Consider the following 25,906-nt stretch of genomic DNA (forward strand, 5'->3'; position numbering starts at 1 on the left):
ATTAACCGGGCTCTAGTTTCAGTCTTTGTCACACAGTGGAACTGAAAAACCGAATAAAAACCGCATGTTTATACTGCAGTCAAACAGGCCTCTCCAGCAAAACTCTCTGTCACAATTTCAAGGTAATTGCAGTGAGTCATTTTCTGAACTTTCTGTTAACTGGAGGTGAATAGTGAAAGACATTTAATACAATAAGTGTTAAATGGTCATTATCCAAACCGGCCCCTCCAGGTTTTAAATTGCAGCAGCTTTTCTGTTCTGTTAATGAGGTTTTTGGGGGAGGGAAAGAGAGACAGACAGGTTTCTGTCTGGAATGGTCCATTTGGGATATGGCTGGAAAATCCCTCTCTCCCCCATTCCTTGTTCACACAGAGACTCACCTTGGACTGCCCCATACCTGGGAGGGAGTGTCCAGATGGAGGAAGCTGAGAGCTGGTTGTATGAGCTGTATTTTGGGTGGACAGTCTGTAAACAGTGACAGGTTCTGGGATATATTAGGATAACATCAGCCTCCATTCTTTCTTTCCATGCGGCTGGTTTGTGAAGGTGAGTTTCTGTGTCTCAGTTTCTGTGTCTCTGTGCCCAGGTGAATTACAAGCTGATTACAGTGTGTGAGAGAGAGATCAGTCTGAATCCCCCTCTCAATTTATACCACCACCCCCGCACTCCCCCGGCAATTTTTATCCACCACGCAATTTTTTTTCCCTGCAATATCCCCCCCCCCTTGTACAGACCCCCCCAATGTAAATAATCCTCGTCTACAGACCCCTATCTGATATCTCCTGATGACTGACCCCCATCTAATACCCTCACTATGAACAGACCCCCATTTAATTATCCCCGTCCCTCTGTTACAAGACAACCCATCGAAATAGCCCCCCAGGACAGACTCCCATCTGAATAACCCCCCAAGACAGACTCCCATCTAAATACCCCCGGGAACAGACTCCCATATAAATACACCCCCAGGACAAACACCCATCTAAACACACCCCCAGCACAGATTCACATCTAAATACACCCCCCAGGAACTGACACCCATCTGAATAACCCCCCAGGAACTGACTCCCATCTAAATACCCCCCGGACAGACTGCCATTTAAATACACACCAGGAACAGACTCCCATCTAAATAAACCACCCGGGAACAGACTCCCATATAAATACACCCCCAGGACAAACACCCATCTAAACACACCCCCAGCACAGATTCACATCTAAATACACCCCCCAGGAACTGACACCCATCTGAATAACCCCCCAGGAACTGACTCCCATCTAAATACCCCCCGGACAGACTGCCATTTAAATACACACCAGGAACAGACTCCCATCTAAATAAACCACCCAGGAACAGACCCCCATATAAATACCCCCCCCCCCCAGAACAGACCTCCATTTAAATACCCCCCTTCTGTGAACAGACCCCCATCTAAATACCCCCAGGAACAGACCCCATCTAATTACCCCCCATTAACTGACCCCAATCTCATTCTCCCCTCCACAGTAAACACTCCCGCCTTTCTGAATACACTCCCTGTCCTGTAAAAGCGCCCCCTCTACTAATTCCCACCCTGTATCATCTCCCTCGTAAACAGCCACCCACGCACGCCCCCTGTCTAACTCCCGTCCCAGTCACCAGCCTCCCCCCTGTGTAGTTCCCACCTCCATCACTTTCTTGGGTTTGGCTCCGTCTCCCGACAATCTTTAATCCCTGGTCTGGATAAGCCACTGGAATTCCATCAACCTGCTCCCAGGCACCCGACACCTTTAACCCCTGTCCGGTCAAACACAGGGCCGGGCAAAGAGCAAGGACCTTCAGAGGCTAACTGGCATTATGAGCCTTTAACGCACAGGAAGATCCCAGCCCCAGACACATCCCTCTCTGCAGAAAGGTTTTTCACCTGTTCTTCCCATTGGCTTCAGGGAATCAAACAGAGGGGGAAACACACAAACACTCACACATTGACTGGCACAGGGACGGGAGGAGGCCATTCAGCCCTTTGATCCTCTCCCACCCATGTTAGATCATGGCTGACTTGTCCCTTCCCCCATTGAACCACAAGGAGACAGGCAGAGACAGTCGGGGAGCAGATACAGTGAGTCAAAGAGACACTGGGCTGGACTCGGACTTGGTGCCAATAGTGCAAACCAGGGTGGAGGGGAGGAGGGTGGTTCTGGGCAGAGATGGAAAGCAGGATAACACTTCACAATCACCCCGGAAAACACCAAGACAGCGAGTTCAAATCCACCCCCCGCAATTATCCTCACCCCGCAATTATCCCCCCGCAATTATCCCCACCCCCGCAATTATCCCCCCCGCAATTATACCCCCCGCAATTATCCCCACCCCCGCAATTATCCCACCCCCGCAATTATCCCCACCCCTGCAATTATCCCCACCCCCGCAATTATCCCCCCCGGCAATTATCCCCCCGCAATTATCCCACCCCCGCAATTATCCCACCCTCGCATTTATCCCCACCCACGCAATTATCCCCCCGCAATTATCCCCACCCCCGCAATTATCCCCCCCGCAATTATCCCCGCCCTACAATTATCCCCACCCCCGCAATTATCCCCCCCGCAATTATCCCCCCCGCAATTATCCCTACACCGGCAATTATCCCACCCCCGCAATTATACCCACCCACGCAATTATCCCCACCCCCGCAATTATCCCCCCCGCAATTATCCCCCCGCAATTATCCCACCCCCGCAAGTATGCCCACCCCACAATTATCCCACCCCCGCAATTATCCACCCCGCAATTATACCCCCCGCAATTATCCGCACCCCACACTTATCCCCACCCCGCAATTATCCCCCTCGCAATTATCCGCACCCAACAAATATCCCCCCCGCAATTATCCCCCCGCAATTATCCCCACCCCCGCAATTATCCCACCCCCGCAAATTATCCCCCCGCAATTATCCCCACCCCACAATTATCCCCCAATTATCCCCCCCACAATTATCACCCCGCAATTATCCCACCCCCGCAATTATCCCCCCCGCAATTATCCCGCCCCCGCAATTATCCCACACCCGCAATTATCCCCCCCGCAATTATCCCCACCCCACAATTATCCCCCGCAGTTATCCCCACCCCCGCAATTAACCCGACCCCGCAATTATCCCCCCGCAATTATCCGCACCCCACAGTTATCCCCCGCAATTATCCGCCCCGCAATTATCCACACCCTCGCAGTTATCCCTCCCGCAATTATCCCCACCCCCGCAATTATCCCACCCACGCAATTATCCCCCCGCAATTATCCCCACCCCACAATTATCCCCCCCCGCAATTATCCCCCCCGCAATTATCCCCCCCCGGCAATTATCCCCCCGCAATTATCCCCCCGCAATTATCCCCCCCGCAATTATCCCCCCCGCAATTATCCCCCCTCCGCAATTATCCCCCCCACAATTATCCCCACCCCCGAAATTATCCCCCCCGCAATTATCCCCCCCGCAATTATCCCCACGCCCGCAATTATCCCCACCCAGCAATTATCCCCACCACCGCAATTATCCCCACCCCCGCAAATAACCCCCCTGCAATTATCCCCACCCCCGCAATTATCCCCCCGCAATTATCCCCCATGCAATTATCCCCACCCCCGCAATTATCCCCCCGCAATTATCCGCACCCCACAGTCATCCCCCCACGCAATTAGCCACCCCACAATTATCCCCACCCTCGCATTTATCCCCACCCACGCAATTGTCCCCCCGCAATTATCCCCACCCCCGCAAAATATCCCCCCCGCAATTATCCCCGCCCTACAATTATCCCCACCCCCGCAATTGTCCCCCCCGCAATTATCCCCCCCGCAATTATCCCTACCCCGGCAATTATCCCACCCCCGCAATTATCCCCACCCCCGCAATTATCCCCACCCCCGCAGTTATCCCCACCCCCGCAATTATCCCCCCGCAATTATCCCCCCGCAATTATCCCACCCCCGCAATCATCCCACCCCCGCAAGTATGCCCACCCCACAATTATCCCTCCCCCGCAATTAATCACCCCGCAATTATACCCCCCGCAATTATACCCACCCCCGCAATTATCCCCACCCCCGCAATTCTCCCCCCGCAATTATCCGCACCCCACACTTATCCCCACCCCGCAATTATCCCCCTCGCAATTATCCGCACCCCACAAATAACCACCCCGCAATTATCCCCACCCCCGCAATTATCCCAAACCCGCAAATTATCCCCCCGCAATTATCCCCACCCCACAATTATCCCCCAATTATACCCCCCACAATTATCCCCCCCGCAATTATCCCCACCCCACAATTATTCCCCCCGCAGTTATCCCCAACCCCGCAATTAACCCACTCCCGCTATTATCCCCCGCAATTATCCGCACCCCACAGTTATCCCCCGCAATTATCCGCCCCGCAATTATCCACACCCTCACAATTATCCCCCCCGCAATTATCCCCACCCCTTGCAATAATCCCACCCCCGCAATTATCCCCCCGCAATTATCCCCACCGCACAATTATCGCCCCCCGCAATTATCACCCCCGCAATTATCCCCCCCGGCAATTATCCCCCCCGCAATTATCCCCCCTCCGCAATTATCCCCCCCGCAATTATCCCAACCCCGCAATTATCCCCAACCCCGCAATTAACCCCCCCCCCCCGCAATTAACCACCCCGAAATTATCCCCCCCGCATATATCCCGGCGGCAATTATCCCCACCCCCGCAATTATCCCCACCCCCGCAATTATCCCCCGCAATTAATTATCCCCCCGCAATTATCCCGCCCGCAATTATTCCTTCCCCCGCAATTATCCCCACCCCCGCAATTATCCCCCCCACAATTAACCCCCCCGCAATTATCCCACCCGCAATTATCCCCACGCCCGCAATTATCCCCACCCCGCAATTATCCCCACCCCCGCAATTATCCCCACACCCGCAATTAACCCCCCCGCAATTATACCCCCCGCAATTATCCCCCGCGCAATTATCCACCCCCGCAATTATCCCAACCCTGCAATTATCCCAAACGCAATTATCCCCCCGCAATTATCCCCCCGCAATTATCCCCACCCCGCAATTATCCCACCTGCAATTATCCCCCCCGCAATTATCCCCACCCCGCAATTATCCCCACCCCCGAAATTATCCCCACCTGCAATTATCCCCACCCCGCAATTATCCCACCTGCAATTATCCCCTCCGCAATTATCCCCACCCCTGCAATTATCCCCCCGCAATTATCCCCACCCCGCAATTATCCCAAACGCAATTATCCCCCCCGCAATTATCTCCCCGCAATTATCCCCCCGCAATTATCCCCCCGCAATTATTCCCACCCCGCAATTATCCACCCCCGCAATTATCCCACCCCGCAATTATCCCCACCCCGCAATTATCCCCACCTGCAATTATCCACCCCGCAATTATCCCCCCCGCAGTTATCCCCCCCGCAATTTTACCCCCCCGCAATTTTACCCACCCGCAATTTCACCCCCCCCGCAATTTCCCCCCGCCTCGCAATTTCCACCAACCGGCAATTTCCAACCCCCCCGCAATTTTACCCCACCCGCAATTTACCCCCCCGGCAATTTTACCCCCCCCGCAATTTCACCCGCCCCCCGCAATTTCACCCCGCCCGCCGGCAAAATTTCCTCCAACCGCAATTTATATCCACGATGTAAATTTTATCCACTGCAATATTTCGCCCACCCCCCACCCTGGATAACATTCCCCTGTTGTACAGACCCCCACCCAATCTAAATAATCCTCATCTACAGACCCCTATCTGATATCTCACGTTAACTGACCCTCATCTAATACCCTCACTATCAACAGACCCAGGAACAGACACCATCTAATTATCCCCATCCCCCTGTTACAAGACAACCCATCTAGATACCCCCCAGGACCAAGTCCCATCTAGATACCCCCCCAGGAACAGACTCCCATCTAGATACCCCCCAGGACCGGGTCCCATCTAGATACCCCCCCCCCCCCAGGAACAGACTCCCATCTAGGTACCCCCCCAGGTCCGGGTCCCATCGAGATACCCTTCCCAGGACCGAGTCCCATCTGGATACCCCCCCAGGAACAGACTCCCACCTAGATACCCCCCCCAGGACCGAGTCCCATCTAGATACCACCCCAGGAACAGACTCCCATCTATATACCCCCCAGGACCGACTCCCATCTAAATACCCCCCCAGGAACAGACTCCCATCTAAATACCCCCCCCCCAGGAACAGACTCCCATCTAGATAACACCCCAGGACCGAGTCCCATCTAGATAACCCCCCAGGACCGAGTCTCATCTAGATACCTCCCCAGGACCGAGTCCCATCTCGATAACCCCCCACAGAAACAGACCCCCATCTAAATATCCCCCCCCAGGAACAGACTCCCATCTAAATATCCCCCCAGGAACAGACTCCACACACCCCCAGGAACAGAACCCCATCTAATTATCCCCTTCCCCCTGTTACAGAACAACCCATCGAGATACCCCCCCAGGACCGAGTCCCATCTAGATACCTCCCCAGGAGCAGACTCCCATCTAGATACCTCCCCAGGAACAGACACCCATCTAGACACCCCCCAGGACCGACTCCCATCTAGATACCTCCCCAGGAGCAGACTCCCATCTAAATACCCCCCCAGGAATAGACGCCCATCTAGATACCCCCTCAGGACCGAGTCCCATCTAGATAACCCCCCAGGACCGAGTCTCATCTAGATACCTCCCCAGGACCGAGTCCCATCTCGATAACCCCCCACAGGAACAGGCTCCCATCTAAATATTCCCCCAGGAACAGACTCCCATCTAAATATCCCCCCAGGAACAGAATCCACCCCCCCCAGGAACAGAACCCCATCTAATTATCCCCTTCCCCCTGTTACAAGACAACCCATCGAGATACCCCCCCCAGGACCGAGTCCCATCTAGATACCTCCCCAGGAGCAGACTCCCATCTAGATACCTCCCCAGGAACAGGCCCCCATCTAGATAGCCCCCAAGGTTCGAGTCCCATCTAAATAACCCCCCAGGAACAGACTCCCATCTAAATACCCCGCCAATAACAGACTCCCATCTGGATACCCCCCGGGGACAGACTCCCATCTAGATACCCCCCCGGGGACAGACTCCCAATTAACTACCCCCAGGGGACAGACCCCCATCTAATTATACCATTATAATACCACTGTTACAAATACATCCCCGGGGACAGACCACCATCTAAATACATCCCCGGGGACAGACCGCCATCTAAATACATTCCCGGGGACAGACCCCCATCTAAATACATCCCCGGGGACAGAGCCCTATTGAGATAGCCCACCCGGGGACAGATCCCCATCTAATTATACCCTTATAATACCCCTGTGACAAATACCTGAATGGAACAGACCCCCATCTAAATACTCACCCCGGGGACAGACCCCCATCTAAATACTCCCCGGGAACAGACCCCCATCGAAATAGATCCCCGGGGACAGACCCCCATCTAAATACCCCCCCCCGGGGACAGACCCCGATCTAAATAGATCCCCGGGGACAGACCGCCATCTAAATAAATCCCTGGGGGACAGACCCCCATCTAAATACATCCCCGGGGACAGACCCCAATCTAACTACCACCACGGGGACAGAACCCCATCTAATTATACCCTTATAATACCCCTGTTACAAATACCCCCCGGGAATAGAACCCCATCTAACTACCCCTCCGGGGACAGAACCCCATCTAATTACACCCCTATAAAACCTCTGTTACAAATACCCCCCGGGAACAGACCCCAATCTATCTAACCCCCCCCCCCCACCCGGGGACATAACCCCATCTAAATACCATCTAAATATGCAGAGACGGAAAGAAGTGGAGGGGCAGAGATACAAAGTAAGATGTGTTCACAGAACAGAGAGGGGTGTCCCGGGACAGGTCGGAGGGAAATGCAGAGATAATCTTGCAGGAAAGGAGCAGCAGAGATGGAAAGATTCAGGGATATGGAAGTGAGTGAGAGAAGAAATAGAGTGACAGAGAGAGACAGATAAAGATACAGAGAGTCGCAGAAAGAGAGTGACAATGGAAACTTGTGAGACTCCGGAGAGAGGCAGAGATAGAAAGGATGTTGAGAGGTACAGAGATAGGGATTTAAAGATGTGAAGAAACAGAGTTTGGAACAAAGAGGAAGGTGCAGGGAACAACTTGGAGCAAGAGATTGAGAGAGGGAAATCTGTGGGATTACATTGACTGTTCTGGAGCAGCGATTCCCAAACTTTTCCCTTTGGAGCACCATCCAGCCCCCTCCCTTGTGGTTAATACAAAATCCACAATCACCCGAAAACACAAAATCAAAATACTGCGGATGCTGGAAATCTGAAATAAAAATCGTGCTGGAAATATTGAGCATTTCCAGCACTTTGTTTTTCTATCAGTCCCGAAATCACACAGTCTTCTTTTCTGATCTAGAAATTAATTTGACAATGACAAATATATTTTTATTATTACTTTCCCTCTCCGGTTAAAGCTCTTGTCGGATAATTCCACGTGGCCAAAAGATTCTCCCTCTGCATCGTCACAGCTGCAGCTTCCGAAAAGATTCTCCTTGGGAATAAGAGAAATAAAATTGATTCAAACAAAGCAAAGCATTTCTGCACAGAAATAAAACACAGCGAGAGCCCAGGACTCTCGCTCAAACTCATTGACATAAAACAATCTCTCAGTGACTTACAAACACATCCCCTGACACAGAGCCAGGGACTGGGAAGTGTGGATGTGTTTACCCTGTCATTTCCTGCTCTCTCTCTCTCTCTCTCTCTCTCTCTCTCTCTATTTCTCTCTGTGTCTCCCTACATCTGTTTCTGCCTCATTGTAAAAGCACACAAACACTGGCGACCCCCATCCTCTCTCCTGCAGAAGGATAGAGAGAGAAATCCACATTCCCATCCCTGAAAATCTGAATACAAATGGTCCCCCGGTGTTTCATTTCGCTGCCAAATTCAGCCCACAGCCTCAAACACCAGCAATATTCGGGAATGAGAACAAGCCTTTACAAACCTTCGCATTTCACCCATTTCATTGCTGATTCACAGAAGTATTTGAAACTCAGTGAATTAATTTTTAAAGTGCTCGTCACTGTTGCAACGTTGGAAATGCTGTAGACCATTGGTGCACAGCAAGATCCCACTAGCAGCAGTCTGATAACAGTGGGCTACCTCTTCTCTCTCCCTCTTGATTCCCTGCATGTTTCCCTCACTCTCCTGCGTCTCTCTCCCTCCTGTTAGTCTCATTCAGAGAGACAGATGGAGAGAGAGAGAGAAATTCACGGCACTGCCCAAATCACCAGCATTATTCGGGAATTATACTGGCTTCAAGCTCCAGACTTAAATTCCAGGCCTTCAGGAGAGCTTTACACACAATGAATTCACTTCTAAAATGCAGTCACTGTTACAATGCAGGGAATTCTGCAGGCAAGCTGGGCACAGCAAGATCCCAGCAATGGTGACACTTCAAAATTTAGTTTACCAAGATTTTGAGTGTGTATTTCTCTCTCTCTCTGTCTTTCTCCATCTTTCTCTGCCTTTCCTCCCTCATCCACACTCCGCCTGTCTCTCTCTCTCTCTCTCTCTCTCTCTCTGTTTAACCTGCCACCTCCAGCTGTTTCTCACTCTCCCTCTTTTTTTCTCCATCTGTTTCTGCCTCAGTGTTGTAATGTAAGAATTGATGCAGGGAATGTATGCACAGCAGGATCCCACAATGTGATCATAGCCAGATATCCCATCACAGTCCTCTGAAAATGCTGAACTCCATCTTTAAACTTCTAACCAGTCTTTATGCAGCTTCACGTTCAGCTCTTGTAACTGTTGTAAAATTCTTGTGAAAACACAGAGAAATCCACACTCAGACCCTCAGGAAGCTGAATTTTAAAGTGTCCTCATTGTTGTCATGTACGAAATGCTGCAGGGCACTAAATGCACAGAAAGATCCCACAAGCTGCAATGTGATCACAGCCACATTTCAGTCCCCAGAAGGGGTGAAACTCATTCCTTAAACTGGGAACAAGTGGCTGATTCTGTCTCACCATTTCAAATAACGACAAATCATATTGCCGTGTGTGGCATGTTTTTTTTTTACTTATTAAAGGTTTAATTGGTGAAGGAGAGTATGAAAGAGAGACAGAGAAGCAAAAGCATGGGGGGGGGGGGGTGGGGAGATAGAGACACAGGGAAAGAATGTGGAGACAGAGAAAGCTAACCGCAGAACTACAGTAAAATGAATTAAAATGGGCATCGTGCATTTTATTTCACTCTCAGCTTCCGAGCATTGCCCAAAACACCAGCAAACCTCACAGACAGGGCAGGAAGGAGCAAGTGGCAGGAGGGGACTCCCTCCTGGGGCTGATCCTTTATCCCCAGGCTTTCAACCTGCAAAAGCTCCAGGAGTTCAATCCAATTTGTGCACAGCAAGATACCAGAGGCAGCAATATGCTAATATGCAGATAATCTGTTTTCAGTGATGTAAGTTTCGAGATCCAGGAGGGAGGGACATTCCTGCAGTTTGAAAATCTCAAACACCCCTCTCCCTGTCTTTCTCCTGCTCCCTCCCCGAACGGGTCCACATCTGTTTCTTCCTCTCTCGATCTGGGATTTAATCCAGATTGAAACGTCCGCTGAAATGTTTCTGTCACCGTTTAAAATAACCACACGTCCCATTCGAGTCATCGAGAGATACAACACTAAAACAGTACCTTCGGCCGAACGCTGACCATCAGCCATCCATTTATGCTAATCCTACATACATGCCATTTTTCCCCCTCTCACGTCCCCACCTTCCCTCAATTCTCCGACCACCTACCAACACGAGGGGCAATTTTTATAATGGCCAATTTACCTATCAACCCGCAAGTCTTTGCCATGTGGCAGGAAACCAGAGCACCCAGAGGAAACCCACACGGAGAACTTGCAAACTCCGCACAGGCAGTACCCAGAACCCAACCTGGGTTGCTGGAGCTGTGAGGCTGCGGTACTAACCACTTAGCCACTGCAGGAAAGTCCCTCCCTCTGCGATCCCGAAACTTTCATCACTGAAAACACATTATCTGCATATTATCATAGTGATGACTGTGGGATCTTGCTGTGCACACATTGTGGCACCTATTGATTAATGGTTAAAATAGAGAAAGTGTGGGGGAGAGAAAAGCAGAGGAAGATGGAGAGAAAACACAGAGAAATCTACAATCTGACCCTCAGGAAGCTGAATTTTAAAGTGTCCTCATTGCTGTGCAGGAAATACTTAAGGGCACGAGATGCACAGCAAGATCCCACGAGCAGCAATGTGATAATAGCTAGATTTCAGTCCCCAGAAAGGATGAAACTCCCTCCTTAAACTGGGAACAAGCTGCTGATTCTGTCCCACCATTTCAAATAACGACAAATCACATTGCTGTGTGTGGCATGTTTTTTTTTAAATTTATTAAAGGTTTAATTGGAGAAGGTGAGTGTGAAAGAGAGACAGAGAACAGAAAGCAAGGGGGGAGATAGAGACACAGGGAAAGAATGTGGAGACAGAGAGAAAGCTCAGACCGACAGTAAAATGAATTAAAATGGGCACCGTGCATCTTATTTAACTGTTAGCTTCATAGCATTGACCAGAACACCAGCACACCTCACAGACAGGGCTGGAAGGAGCAAGGGGCAAATGGGACTCCCTCCTGTGGCTGCTCCTTTAACCCCAGGCTTTCAATCTGTTTAAAACTGCAGGAGCCCCAATACAACATGAAATGGTTAACCCAGGGCCCCAGAGAGGGAATTAAACCTCAGGCTAACAAACAGACACAACTCACGTGGGCCCTTTGGGTGCAGCCTGTGGACAAGGCCTCAGTCCATCCCCTGTGGAGGAAGCTCCTGTCCAAGGATTCCTCGTCCCAAACTTTCCCTCTTTTCACCTTCACGGTGCAGTTTTCAGAATGAAAATTCCTCAGGGGAAAGAAGGAGAAAAAAATTGGATTAAAATACAAAGCGAGGACATTTCTAAACAAAACTGCACAGCAAGAGCCCAGAGTTTCCTCTCTCAGTTACACAGACAATCAGCAATATTCAAATACAATCAAATCACAGTTATAAACCAAATTGAGACAGAGAGAGCACACACACAGATACACAGACACACACACTGAATCAGACTGGGGAATGTGTCCACTCTCTCCAGAGAGAGAGTGAAAGGTGGGTTTTGCGATTGGAACTGAGATCTTCAAACCCAGTTTATATCCTGAGTGAGCTGTTTGCAAACTCCACCCATTGAGCCTCTGACATGTTGGGCTGTCTCTCAATTTCCTGCCTCGGGGGCGGGGGAGGGGGCCGGTCCATTGATATGTTAATCCCAGGACAGGACCTTCCTGACTTTTACAGTCCATTGATATGTTAATCCCACCACAGCAATGCTTTCAGCCATCTCTTATTTCATTTTAAACCTTTAATTCTTTGCGTGCAGTTTCAAAATATCAAACGCTGATCCAACCTTCCCCCTCAAACCCTCACACGAAACCCACAAAAAAGACAGAGGCGCAAGGGAAGAGCCAACTGTGTAACAGCCCCGACAATCAAATTTCTCTGCAGCACCTGTGGAAGAGCTTGTCACTCTAGAATTGGCCTTTGTAGCCACTCCAGGCGCTGCTTCACAAACCACTGACCACCTCCAGGTACTTACCCATTGTCTCTCGAGATAAGGAGGCCAAAGAAGAAACCCACAATGCAGGATTGGGCAGATAATGGGGATTGTTACTGAGGTTGTGTTTGGGGATTTTTACTGACATCAGTGTGGATTTTAAAGTGTGTCTCCCCTTCCCTCACATCTAAAGTCTCTCAGTGTTGTTGTTGTGGTTGACAGCTATTCCAGTGTCCAGTCCCTTTCAACTTTTAATAAATTCTGTGGAACACAAATAAATGTAAAGTTTCTCCTGCAAGCTGTTTTGTCCTCCCTCTTTCACTGTCTTTCTCTGTCACTGCCCTATCTCTCTCTCTGTCTCTCTCTAGACTGGGCACACACTGGGGATTGTTACTGAGGTTCTGTTGGTCATTTTTACTGACATCAGTGTGGATTGTAAAATCTGTCTGTGTGTGTGTGTGTGTGTGTGTGTGTGTGTGTGTGTGTGTGTGTGTGTGTGTCCAATTTTGTATGTGTCTGTGTGTGTCTGGATGTGTGTGTGTGAGAGAGAGAGAATATCAGGGTCACCTTGCTACATCTCTATCTCTCCTTCTCTCTCCCTCTCTCAATCCGCCTCTCTCACAGAAACATAGAACATAGGAGCAGGAGCAGACCATTCGGCCCTTCGGGCCTGCTCCATCATTCAATAAAGATCATGACCGATGGTCTAATTCAGTACTCTGTTCCCACTTTCTCACCATACCCCTTGATCCCTTTGACATTAAGAAAGACATCTCTCTCCTCTATGAATGTATTTTATGACTTGGCCTCCACTGCCTTCTGCGGTAGAGAATTCCACAGGTTCACCACCCTCTACCCCATCCATCTCTCCCCCTCTATCTCCGTCACCACCCACTATCTCCCTCTCCCCCTCTATCTCTCAATCCCCCTCTATCTCCCTCTCCCACTCTCTCTCCCACATCCCCTCTATCTCCCACACCCCCTCTATCTCCCTCTCCCCCTCTATCTCCCTCTCCCCCTCTATCTCCCTCTCCCCCCTCTATCTCCCTCTCCCCCTCTACTCCCTCACCCCCCTCTATCTCCCTCTCCCCCTCTATCTCCCAATCCCCCTCTATCTCCCTCACCCCCCTCTATCTCCCTCATGCCCCTCAATCTCCCTCAACCGCCTCTATCTCCTTCTCCCCTCTATCTTCCTCTCCCCCCTCTATCTCCCTCACCCCCTCTATCTCCCTCACCTCCCTCTATCTCCCTCACCCCCTCTATCTCACTCACCCCGTCTATCTCCCTCTCCCCTCCATCTCACACACCCCCTTTATCTCACACACTCCCTCTATCTCACTCTCCTCCTCTATCTCACTCTCCCCCTCTATTTGTCTCTCCCCCTCTATCTCACACACCCCCACTCTCTCACACACCCCCACTGTCTCACACACACCCACAATCTCACGCACCCCCTCTATCTCACACACCCCCTCTATCTCATACACCTCCCCTATCTCATACCCCCCACTATCTCACACAGCCCCTCTATCTCCCTCTCCCCCTGTATCTCCCTTTCCCCCTCTATCTCCCTCTCCCCCTCTATCTCCCTCTCCCCCTCTATCTCACTCTCCCCCTCTATCTCACTCTTCCCCTCTATCTATAACACCCCCTCTATCTCACACAGCCCCTCTATCTCACTCTCCCCCTCTATCTCACTCTCCCCCTCTATCTGACTCTTCCCCTCAATCTCACACACCCCCACTCTCTCACACACCCCCACTCTCTCACACACACCCACAATCTCACGCACCCCCTCTATCTCACACCCCCCCTCTATCTCATACACCTCCTCTATCTCATACCCCCCACTATCTCACACAGCCCCTCTATCTCACTCTCCCCCCTTTTTTCCCTCTCCCCCTCTATCTCACTCTCCGCCTCTATCTCACTCTCCCCTCCATCTCACACTTCCCCTCTATCTCCCTCTCCCCCTGTATCTCCCTCTCCCCCTCTATCTCCCTCTCCCCCTCTATCTCCCTCTCCCCCTCTATCTCACTCTCCCCCTCTATCTCACTCTTCCCCTCTATCTATAACACCCCCTCTATCTCACACAGCCCCTCTATCTCACTCTCCCCCTCTATCTCACTCACCCCCTCTATCTCACTCTTCCCCTCAATCTCACACACCCCCACTATCTCACACACCCCCACTATCTCACACACCCCACTATATCACACACCCCCACTATCTCACACACCCCCTCTATCTCACACACCCCCACTATCTCACACCCCCCTCTATCTCACACCCCCCTCTATCTCACACCCCCCTCTATCTCACACCCCCCTCTATCTCACACACCCTCTATCACACATCCCCCTCTATCTCACACCCCCCTCTATCTCACACCCCCGTCTATCTCACCCCCCTCTATCTCTCACCCCCTCTATCTCACAACCCCCTCTATCTCACACCCCCCTCTATCACACACCCCCATCTCACACACCCCTTCTATATCACACACCCCCTCTATCTCATACACCCCCCTCTATCTCATACACCCCCCTCTATCTCACTCTCCTCCTCTATCTCACTCTCCCCCTCTATCTGTCTCTCCCCCTCTATCTCACACACCCCCACTCTCTCACGCACACCCACTATCTCACGCACCCCCTCTATCTCACACACCCCCTCTATCTCACACACCTCCTCTATCTCACACTCCCCCCACTATCTCACACACCCCCACTATCTCACGCACCCCCTCTATCTCACTCTCCGCCCTTTTTGCCCTCTCCCCCTCTATCTCACTCTCCCCCTCTATCTCACTCTCCCCCTCTATCTCACACACCCCCTCTATCTGCCTCTCCCCCTCTATCTCCCTCTCCCCCTCTATCTCACTCTTCCCCTCTATCTATAACACCCCCTGTATCTCACACACCCCCTCTATCTCACTCTCCCCCTCTATCTCACTCTCACCCTCTATCTGACTCTTCCCCTCCATCTCACACAACCCCACTATCTCACACACCCCCACTATCTCACACACCCCCACTATCTCACACACCCCCACTATCTCACACACGCCCTCTATCTCACACACCGCCACTATCTCACACCCCCCCTCTATCTCACACCCCCTCTATCTCACACACCCCTCTGTCTCACACCCCTCCTCTATCTCACACCACCCTCTATCTCACACCCACTCTATCTCACACCCCCCTCTATCTCACCCCCCCTCTAGCTCACACCCCCTCTATCTCACCCCCTTCTACCTCACACCCCCCTCTATCTCACACCCCCCCTCTATCTCACACCCCCCTCTATCTCACACACCCCCTCTATCTCATACACCCCCTCTATCTCCCTCTTCCCCTCTATCTCCCTCTCCGCCCTCTATCTCCCTCTCTGCCCCTCTATCTCCCTCTCCCCCCTCTTTCTCCCTCTCACCCCCCTCTATCTCCCTCTCCCCCTCTATCTCCCTCTCCCCCTCTATCTCCCTCTCCCCCTCTATCTCGTTCTCCCCCTCTATCTCCCTCTGCTCCTCTATCTCCCACTCCCACTCTATCTCCCACTCCCCCTCTATCTCCCACTCCCCCTCTATCTCCCTCTCCCCCTGTACCTCACTCTCCCCCTCTATCTCACTCTTCCCCTCTATCTATAACACCCCCTCTATCTCACACACCCCCTCTATCTTAATCTTCCCCTCTACCTCACTCTATCCCTCTATCTGCCTCTCCCCCTCTATCTCACAGGGCTCCTCTATCTCACTCTCCCCCTCTATTTGAATCTCCCTCTCTCTCTCTTTCTCTCTCACTGCTTCTCTCTCGACCTCTTCCTGTCTCTCTCTCTCTCTGTTTCTCTCTCTCTTTGTGTCTCTCCATCTGTTGCTCTCTCTCTGTCTCTCCTCTGTCTCTCTGTCCATGACTCTGTTTGTGTCTCTCTCACACCATTTCTCTCTCTCTCTTCCTCTGTCTCTCTGCCTCTCCCTGTCTCTATCTCTCTCTCTGTGTCTCAATTTCACCAATCTCTCACCATCGGACAGTCCCGTCATCTCGGGAACAAGTCTGGTGAACCTTCATTGCACTCCCTCTCTGGCAATAATATCCTACCTAAGGGAAGGGGACCAAAACTGCACACAGCACTCCAGGTGCAGTCTAACCAATGTTCTTTGTGATTGAAGCAAGACTTCACTACTCCTGTACTCAAATCCTCTTGTGATAAAGACTAACATCCCATTAGCCTTCTGAATTGCATTCTGCACCTGCATGTTAGTTTTCAGTGACTTATTGACAGGGACACCCAGGTCGCTTTGTACATCGACGCTTTCCAATCTCTTACCATTTAATAAATACTCAATTCCACCATCCCGGGTGTGATCAGATACTCTGTCCCTTCGCAAACGATTTCCTGTCCCTCCAACAGCTTGTGCCACTGCCCTATTTATCGGTGTGTTTTCCCCTTCTGATGATGTTGAATTTGTTAGTGGCTTTTCTCCTACTGAAGTTTTAGTCCTCAGGAAGCTGTTCTTTTCGTGTTGAATTTTTTGCATTTGTTGGTGTTTTTTTCTTCTGTTTAGGTTGTTGTTGCATTTGTTGGTGTTTTTTCTCCTGTTGAGGTTGTTGTTGCATTTGTTGGTGTGTTTTTTCTCCTGTTGAGGTTGTTGTTGCATTTGTTGGTGGTTTTTTTCTCATGTTGAAGTTGTTGTTGAATTTGTTGGTGTTTTTCCTCCTGTTGAGATTGTTGCGGAATTGATTTGAAAAACACGTTTGCTAACACTTTTCGGGATGAGAAGCTACATTCAACTAAACCCCAGGACCCGTTTCTCTGTCTCGTTTAAAGCACTAACCTTGCATTAGTGAGGAGTCAGTCTCTGAAATAAATGTCCCAGTGCTGCTGTAACATAAAATGGCCACCGTGAACAAACCGAAAATGACTGACTGATGTTCTGAGAGAGGAGGGAACGAGAGACAGACAGACAGAAAGAAAGACAATCTGTAACCTCAAGGACCGGCATATCCCCCATTCTACCATTACCATAAAGCCAGGAGACCAACCCCGGTTCAGTGAAGTGTGCAGGTGGGCATGCCAGGAGCAGCACCAGGCATACCTCAAAATGAGGTGTCAACCTGTTGAAGCTACAACCCAGGACTATCTGCGTGCCAAACTGCTTAAGCAGCATGCGATAGACAGAGCTAAGCGATCCCATAACCAACGGATCAGATCGAAGCTCTGCAATCCTGCCACATCCAGAGAAAAGGAGTGATCAGCATGAAGAGACTGCTGGAGATTTATGTTCCTGGTAATCTCTCCATCTCTATCTCTCCTTCCTCTGTCTTTTACTCTCTCAAGCCCTGTCTCACCTCTCTGTTCCTCTTTATCCATGTGTTACGAACACTGGACTTTGTCTTTCTCCCATCTTCACTCTTCATCTCTACTTCTCCCTCTGTTACCCTCTGAATCACAGTTTCTCCCTCTCCGTTACCCTCTGAATCCCTGTCTCTCCCTCTCTGTAACCTTCTGAATCCCAGTCTCTCCCTCTCTGTTACCCTCTGAATCCCAGTCTCTCCCTCTCTTTTACCCTCTGAATCCCAGTCTCTCCCTTTCTGTCTCTCTCTCCCTCCCTCTCTGTTTCTTTCTCTCTCTCTGGCTCTCTCTGTCTCTCAGTGTCTCTCCCTCTCTCTCTCTGCCTCTGTCCATGCCTCTGTCTCTCTCACACCATCTCGCCCTCCCTCTCTCTGCCTCTTCATCTCTCTCTCTCTCTTTCTGTTACTTTGTCTCTCCCTATCTCTCTTTCTCAACCTCCGTCCATGACTCTGTTTACATCTGTCTTTCTCTCTCTCTGTCTCTTTCCATGACTCCATTTGTGCCTCCCTTACACCATCTCTCCCACTCTCTCTGTCACTCTCTCTGTCACTCTCTCTCTCTGTCTCTCTCTCCCTCCCTCTCTGTTTCTTTCTCTCTCTCTGGTTATAAGAGACAGGATTTATAATCATCTTGAAAAGAATAAGTACATTAGAGATAGTCAGCACGGTTTTGTGACGGGTAGGTCGTGCCTCACAAACCTTATTGAGTTTTTCGAGAAGGTGACCAAACAGGTGGATGAGGGTAAAGCAGTGGATGTGGTGTATATGGATTTCAGTAAGGCGTTTGATAAGGTTCCCCACGGTAGGCTATTGCAGAAAATACGGAAGTATGGGGTTGAAGGCGATTTAGAGCTTTGGATCAGAAATTGGCGAGCTGAAAGAAGACAGAGGGTGGTGGTTGATGGCAAATGTTCATCCTGGAGTTTAGTTACTAGTGGTGTATCGCAAGGATCTGTTTTGGGGCCACTGCTGTTTGTCATTTTTATAAATGACCTGGAAGAGGGTGTAGAAGGGTGGGTTAGTAAATTTGCAGATGACACTAAGGTCGGTGGAGTTGTGGATAGTGCCCAAGGATGTTGGAGGGTACAGAGAGACATAGATAGGCTGCAGAGCTGGGCTGAGAGATGGCAAATGGAGTTTAATGCGGAAAAGTGTGAGGTGATTCACTTTGGAAGGAGCAACAGGAATGCAGAGTACTGGGCTAATGGGAAGATTCTTGGTAGTGTAGATGAACAGAGAGATCTTGGTGTCCAGGTGCATAAATCACTGAAGGTTGCTAACCAGGTTAATAGGGCTGTTAAGAAGGCATATGGTGTGTTAGCTTTTATTAGTAGGGGGGTCGAGTTTCGGAGCCACGAGGTCATGCTGCAGCTGTACAAAACTCTGGTGAGACCGCACCTGGAGTATTGCGTGCAGTTCTGGTCACCGCATTATAGGAAGGATGTGGAAGCTATGGAAAGGGTGCAGAGGAGATTTACTAGGATGTTGCCTGGTATGGAGGGAAGGTCTTACGAGGAAAGGCTGAGGGACTTGAGGTTGTTTTCGTTGGAGAGAAGGAGGAGGAGAGGTGACTTAATAGAGACATATAAGATAATCAGAGGGTTAGATAGGGTGGATAGTGAGCGTCTTTTTCCTCGGATGGTGATGGCAAACACGAGGGGACATAGCTTCAAGTTGAGGGGTGATAGATATAGGACAGATGTGAGAGGTAGTTTCTTTACTCAGAGAGTATTAAGGGCGTGGAACGCCCTGCCTGCAGCAGTAGTAGATTCGCCAGCTTTAAGGGCATTTAAGTGGACATTGGATAGACATATGGATGAAAATGGAATAGTGTAGGTCAGATGGTTTCACAGGTCGGCGCAACATCGAGGGCCGAAGGGCCTGTACTGCGCTGTAATGTTCTAAATTCTAAATTCTCTCTCTGTCTCTCTCTCTGTCCCTCCATCTGTATTTCCCTCTCTGTCACTCCCTCTCTCTCCAACTATCTCTCTCTCTTTCCATGACTCCATTTGTGCCTCCCTTACACCATGTCTCCCACTCTCTCTGTCACTCTCTCTCTCTCCAACTATCTCTGTCTCTGCCACTCTCTCTGTCTCTCTCTCTGTCCCTTCATCTGTCTTTCCCTCTCTGTCACTCCTCCTCTCTCCTTCTATCTCTGTCTCTCTCTCTCTATCCTTCCATCTTTACTTCCCTCCCTGTCACTCCATCTCTCTCCTTCTCTCTCTGTCTCTCTCTCTGTCCCTCCATCTGTCTTTCCCTCTCTGTCTCTCCGTCTCACTCCTTCTAACTCTGTGACTCCCGCTGTCTCTCTGTCTCTCTCTCTGCCCCTCCCTCTGTCTTTCCTTCCCTGTCTCTCCCTGTCTCTCCTTCTATCTGTCTCTCCATCTGTCTTTCCCTCTCTGTCTCTCCCTCTCTCTCCTTCTCTCTCTGCCTCTCTCTCCGTCCCTCCATCTTTCTTTCCCTCCTTGTCACTCCCTCTCTCTCCTTCCATATCTGCCTCTCTCTCTCTCTGTCCCTTCATCTGTCTTTCCCTCCCTGTCACTCCTCCTCTCTCCTTCGATCTCTGTCTCTCTCCATCTATCCCTCCATCTTTCCTTCCCTCCCTGACACTCCATCCCTCTCCTTCTATCTCTGTCTCTCTCTCTATCCCTACATCTGTCTTTCCTTCTCTGTCTCTCCCTCTCTCTCCTTCTATCTCTGTCTCTCTCTCTGTCCCTCCATCTTTCTTTCCCTCCCTGTCACTCCATCTATCTCCTTCTATCTCTGTCTCTCTCTCTGTCCGTCCATCTGTCTCTCCCCCCCCACCGTCACTCTATCTCTCTCCTTCTGTCTCTGTCTCTCTCTCTCTCTATCGCTCCAGCTGTCGTTCCCTCCCTGTCACTCCATCTCTCTCCCAGTCTCTCTCTCTCTGTCCCTCCATCTGTCTTTCCCTTCCTGACACTCCCTCTCACTGCTTCTATCTCTGTCTCTGCCACTCTCTCTGTCTTTCTCTCTTGTCCCTCCATTTGTCTTTCCCTCTCTGTCTCTCCATCATTCTCCTTCTCTCTCTCCTTTTCTCTCTAGCTGCCTCTCTCTCTGTCTCTCTCTCTGTCCCTCCATCTGTCTTTCCCTCTCTGTCTCTCCCTCTCTCACCTTCGCTCTCTGTCTCTGCCTCTCTCTCCTTCTCTCTCTGCATCTCTCTCTGTCCCTCCATCTGTCTTTCCCTTCCTGACACTCCTTCTCTCTCCTTCTATCTCTGTCTGTCTCTCACTCTGTCCCTCCATCTGTCTTTCCCTCTCTGTCTCTCACTCTCTCTCCTCTCCCTGGCTCTCTCTCTGCCCCTCCATCTGTCTTTCCCTCTGTCACTCCCTCTCTCTCCTTCTCTCTCTGTCTCTCTCTCTCTGTTCCTCAATCTGTCTTTCCCTCTCTGTCACTCCCTATCTCCTTGTCTCTGTCTCTCTGTCTCTCTCCTTCTCTCTCTGTCTCTGCCTCTCTCTGTCTCTCTCTCTCTGTCCCTCCATCTGTCTTTCCCTCCCTGTCACTCCTTCTCTCTCCTTCTATCTCTGTCTCTCTCTCTCTGTCCCTCCATCTGTCTTTCCCTCTCTGTCACTCCCTCTCTCTCCTTCTATCTCTGTATCTCTCTCTTTCCCTCCATCTGTCTCTCCACCCCCCACCGTCACTCCATCTCTCTCCTTCTGTCTCTGTCTCTCTCTCTGTATCGCTCCATCTGTCCTTCCCTCCCTGTCACTCCATCTCTCTCCCTGTCTGTCTCTCTCTGTCCCTCCATCTGTCCTTCCCTTCCTGACACTCCCTCTCTCCTTCTCTCTGTCTCTCTCACTCTGCCACTCACTCTGTCTCTCTCTCTGCCCCTCCATCTGTCTTTCCCTCTCTGTCTCTCCGTCTTTTTCTTTCTATCTCTGTCTATCTCTGTCTATCCCTCAATCTGTCCTTCCCTCCCTGATTCTCCTTCTCTCTGTCTCTCTCTCTGCCACTCTCTGTCTATCTCTCTTGTCCCTCCATTTGTCTTTCCCGCTCTGTCTCTCCATCATTCTCCTTCTCTCTGTCCTTCTCTCTCTCCACTCTCTCTCTCGCTGCCTCTCTCTCTGTCTCTCTCTCTCTGTCCTTCCATCTGTCTTTCCCTTCCTGACACTCCCTCTTTCCTTCTCTCTGTCTCTCTCTCTGCCACTCACTCTGTCTCTCTCTGTCCCTCCATTTGTCTTTCCCTCTCTGTCTCTCTGTCTTTCTCCTTCTATCTCTGTCTATCTCTGTCTATCCCTCAATCTGTCCTTACCTCCCTGTTTCACCATCTCTCTCCTTCTATCTCGGTCGCCCTCTCTGTCCCTCCATCTGTCTTTCCCTCTCTGTCCCTCCCTCTCCCTCCTTCTATCTCTGTCTCTCTCTCTCAATCTGTCCATCTGTCTTTCCCTACCTATCACTCCCTCTCTCTCCCTCTATCTCTGCCTCTGCCACTCACTCTGTCTCTCTCTCTCTGTCCCTCCATCTGTCTTTCCCTCTCTGTCTCTCCGTCTTTCTCCTTCTATCTCTGTCTATTTCTGCCTATCCCTCAATCTGTCCTTCCCTCCCTGGTCCTCCATCTCGCTCCTTCTCTCTCTGTCGCCCTCTCTGTCCATCCATGTGTCTTTCCCTCCCTGTCACTCCATCTCTCTCCTTCACTCTCTGTCTCTCACTTCATCCTTCCATCAGTCTTTCCATCCATGTCACTCCCTCTCCATCCTTCAACTCTGTCTTTCGCTCTGTCTCTCCATCTGTCCTCCCATCCCCCCCATCAACCCATCGCTCTCCTTCACTCTCTGTCTCTCACTTAGTGCCTCCATCAGTCTTTCCATCCCTGTCACCCCCTCTCTATCCTTCAACTCTGTCTTTCTCTCTGTCTCTGCATCTGTCCTCCCATCCCCCCATCACTCCATCTCTCTCCTTCTATCTCTGTCTCTCTCTCACTGTCTTTCCATCTATCTTTCCCTCCTTGTCACTCCCTCTCTCTCCTTAACTCTCTGCCTCTCTCTCTCTCTGTCTCTCCAACTGCCTTTCCCTCTCTGTCTCTCCCAATCTCTCCTTCTCTCTCTGTCTCTCCTTCTATCTCTGCCTCTCTTTCTACCCCTCCATCTGTCTTTCCCTCTCTGTCACTCCCTCTCTGTCCTTCTCTCTCTGTCTCTGCCTCTCTCTCTGTCTCTCCATCTGTCCTTCCTTCACTGTCACTCCATCTCTCTCCTCTCTCTGTCTGTCACTCTGTCCCTCCATCTGTCTTTCCCTCTCTGTCACTCCCTCCCTCTCCTTCTATCTCTGTCTCTCTCTCTGCTATCACTGACATTCGGAGAGAGACAGAGGGATGGAGGGTTAGATATGAAGGCATATCGAGGGTTGTAGAGAGGGACAAACTTGGAGAGAGAAAGAGATTGTTGAATTGGACGAAGAGGATAATGTCAGATATATTAACTTGATTTAATCCTTCACTGCTCTGTACACAAACATATATGAGATAGGTATGGAGAGAAAAAAAAACATCGGGAGAGGGAGGAATGCAGCTGAAGTTAGGGCCCAGGCAGACACTTTTGATGATCCAGAAGGAATAGCCTCCATTTTAAATATTCAGCCAACTATTCCACTGTGGGAACCATCACACCCTCATGATATTGTTTGTGGAAATTTTATGCTGACTTATTGGTCAATTTTTAAACCTGTGATTGATAGATTCTTGTTAACCAAAGGTATTAAGAGATGAGTGGCAAAGGTGGGATATATGGTGTTGGTTAGATCACAGATCAGCCCTGATCTCACTGAATGCCGGAACAGGGTCGAGGGGTTAAATTGCCTCCTCATCTTCCTATGTCTGATGTTAAATATCCTTCTTTCATTCTCAGTCACCCTGTCTGTCTGTGTCTCCCTCTATTTCTCTCTTTCTCTCTCTCTCTGTCTGTTTCGGACAGTGCAGAGTGAGATTCACTCTGTATCCACCCCATGATGTTCCTGTCCTGGGACTGTTGGATGGGACAGTGTCGAAGGAGCATTGCTCTGTATCTAATCCATGCAGTACCTGTCTGGGGATGTCGATGGGAGAGTGGAAACAGAGAGGTCTGGGACCAGTGTCCTCATGGGGAGGACTTAATGGTGCCTCCTAATTGACCAGTTAGCAATATTGGTGCTCCAGGGATGAAAGGGACTGTGGCTGAGTGGATACGACATTGGCTGAGAGAGTGGACAATGGTTGTTTCAGACAGGAGGGAGGTATACAGTGGAGGTTTATATTAGGACCACTGATCTTTTTGCTATATACTAATGACTTGGACTTGTGTTTACAGGGCATAACTTCAATGTTTGCCAATGTTTGTGTCATCTGCAATGTAATAAAAGGGAAGGGACTCGTAGCGGACTTCAGGAGGACAGAGGCAGTCTGGTGAAATGGAGCACACAAGAACAAATGAATTAGGAGCAGGAGTAGGCCATTCGGCCCCTCGAGTCTGCTCTGTCATTCAATGGCTGATCTGATTGTGAACTCAACTCCACTTTCCTGTCTGTGTCCCTTAACCCTTGATTCACTAATTGATCAAAAATCTATCGAACTCAGCCTTGAATATATTCAATGATCCAGCCTCCACTGGCATCTGGGGAAGAGAATTCCACAGACTGACCCCCCACTCTGAGAGAAACACATTTCTCCTCAGCTCTGTTTTAAATGGGACGTCCCTCATTTTTAAACTGTGTCCCATCGTTCTAGTCTCCCCAACAAGGGGAAACATCCTCTCAGCATCCACACTGTCCAGTCCCCTCGGGACCTGAGATGTTTCACTCAGATCACCTCTAATTCTTCTAAACTACAGTGGGTATAGACTCAACCTGTTCAACCTTTCCTCATAAGATAACCCCTTCATCCCAGGAATCAGCCCAGTGAACCTTCTCTGAACTACTTCGAATTCAATTATATAATTTCTTCAGTCAGGAGACCAAAAGTGATATCAATCCTGCAGACGTCGTCTAACCTATGCCCTGTACAGCTGTAACAACACTTCCCTACTTTGATATTCTATTCACCTTACAATAAACAACAACATTCCATTTGCCTTCCAAATCACTCGCTGTAGCTACACGGTAACATTATGTGATTCATGTACCAGGACACCCAGATCCCTCTGTACCGTACAGTTATGCAGTCTCTCTCCATTTCAATAATATACTGATTTTTATTCTTCCTGCTAAAGTGGACAAGCTAACATTTTCCCACATTGTACTCCATCTGACAATTTTTTGCTCACTCACTTAACCTATGGAAATCTCTTTGTAGACACTTTATGTCCTCTTGACAGCTGACTATCATTGGACAGACACAGGGCAGGTTAACCTCAATGCTGAGAAATGTGAAGTGATGCATTTTGGAAGGAAGACTGAGTGATATAAACTAAATGGTACAATGTTAGAATGGGTGACAGGACAGAGAGATCTGGGATTTCATCAGTGTTCCCTGTTCTACCCAAAAGCTCAATTTGGCGCTTGGAATCTGTGAGTTGAATTTCGCTTCATCCTGAAAAGTGTTCGCAAACGTGCTGGGAAATGTGTCAAAAGCTGTTTCCATTCAGACATTCCTGCATCGTGGAAGTGTGAGCTATCTTTGCAGAGACAGGAAATAGAGTTGTTTGAATGGACCTGCAGGTTTTGCTTGATGCAATAAGGTGAGAATTTGAATTGTGTCCCTTCCAGATACACAGAATTGAAGGTATTTACACAACGCCACATGAAGTAGTTTACCAATGTCTGACAAACTTCAAAGACTTCAAACACATGGAAGAAGAGGAGAAGGGAACAATATACAAAACCTCAGTCAGTCAGACAACACCGGTAGGAATATGAATCTATTTTTACTGGTTTTAATTTGAAGGCCTGAGCTGATGATTGA

The sequence above is a fragment of the Heterodontus francisci genome, unplaced genomic scaffold (assembly GCF_036365525.1).
Source record: "Heterodontus francisci isolate sHetFra1 unplaced genomic scaffold, sHetFra1.hap1 HAP1_SCAFFOLD_91, whole genome shotgun sequence".
Lineage (NCBI taxonomy): Eukaryota > Metazoa > Chordata > Chondrichthyes > Heterodontiformes > Heterodontidae > Heterodontus > Heterodontus francisci.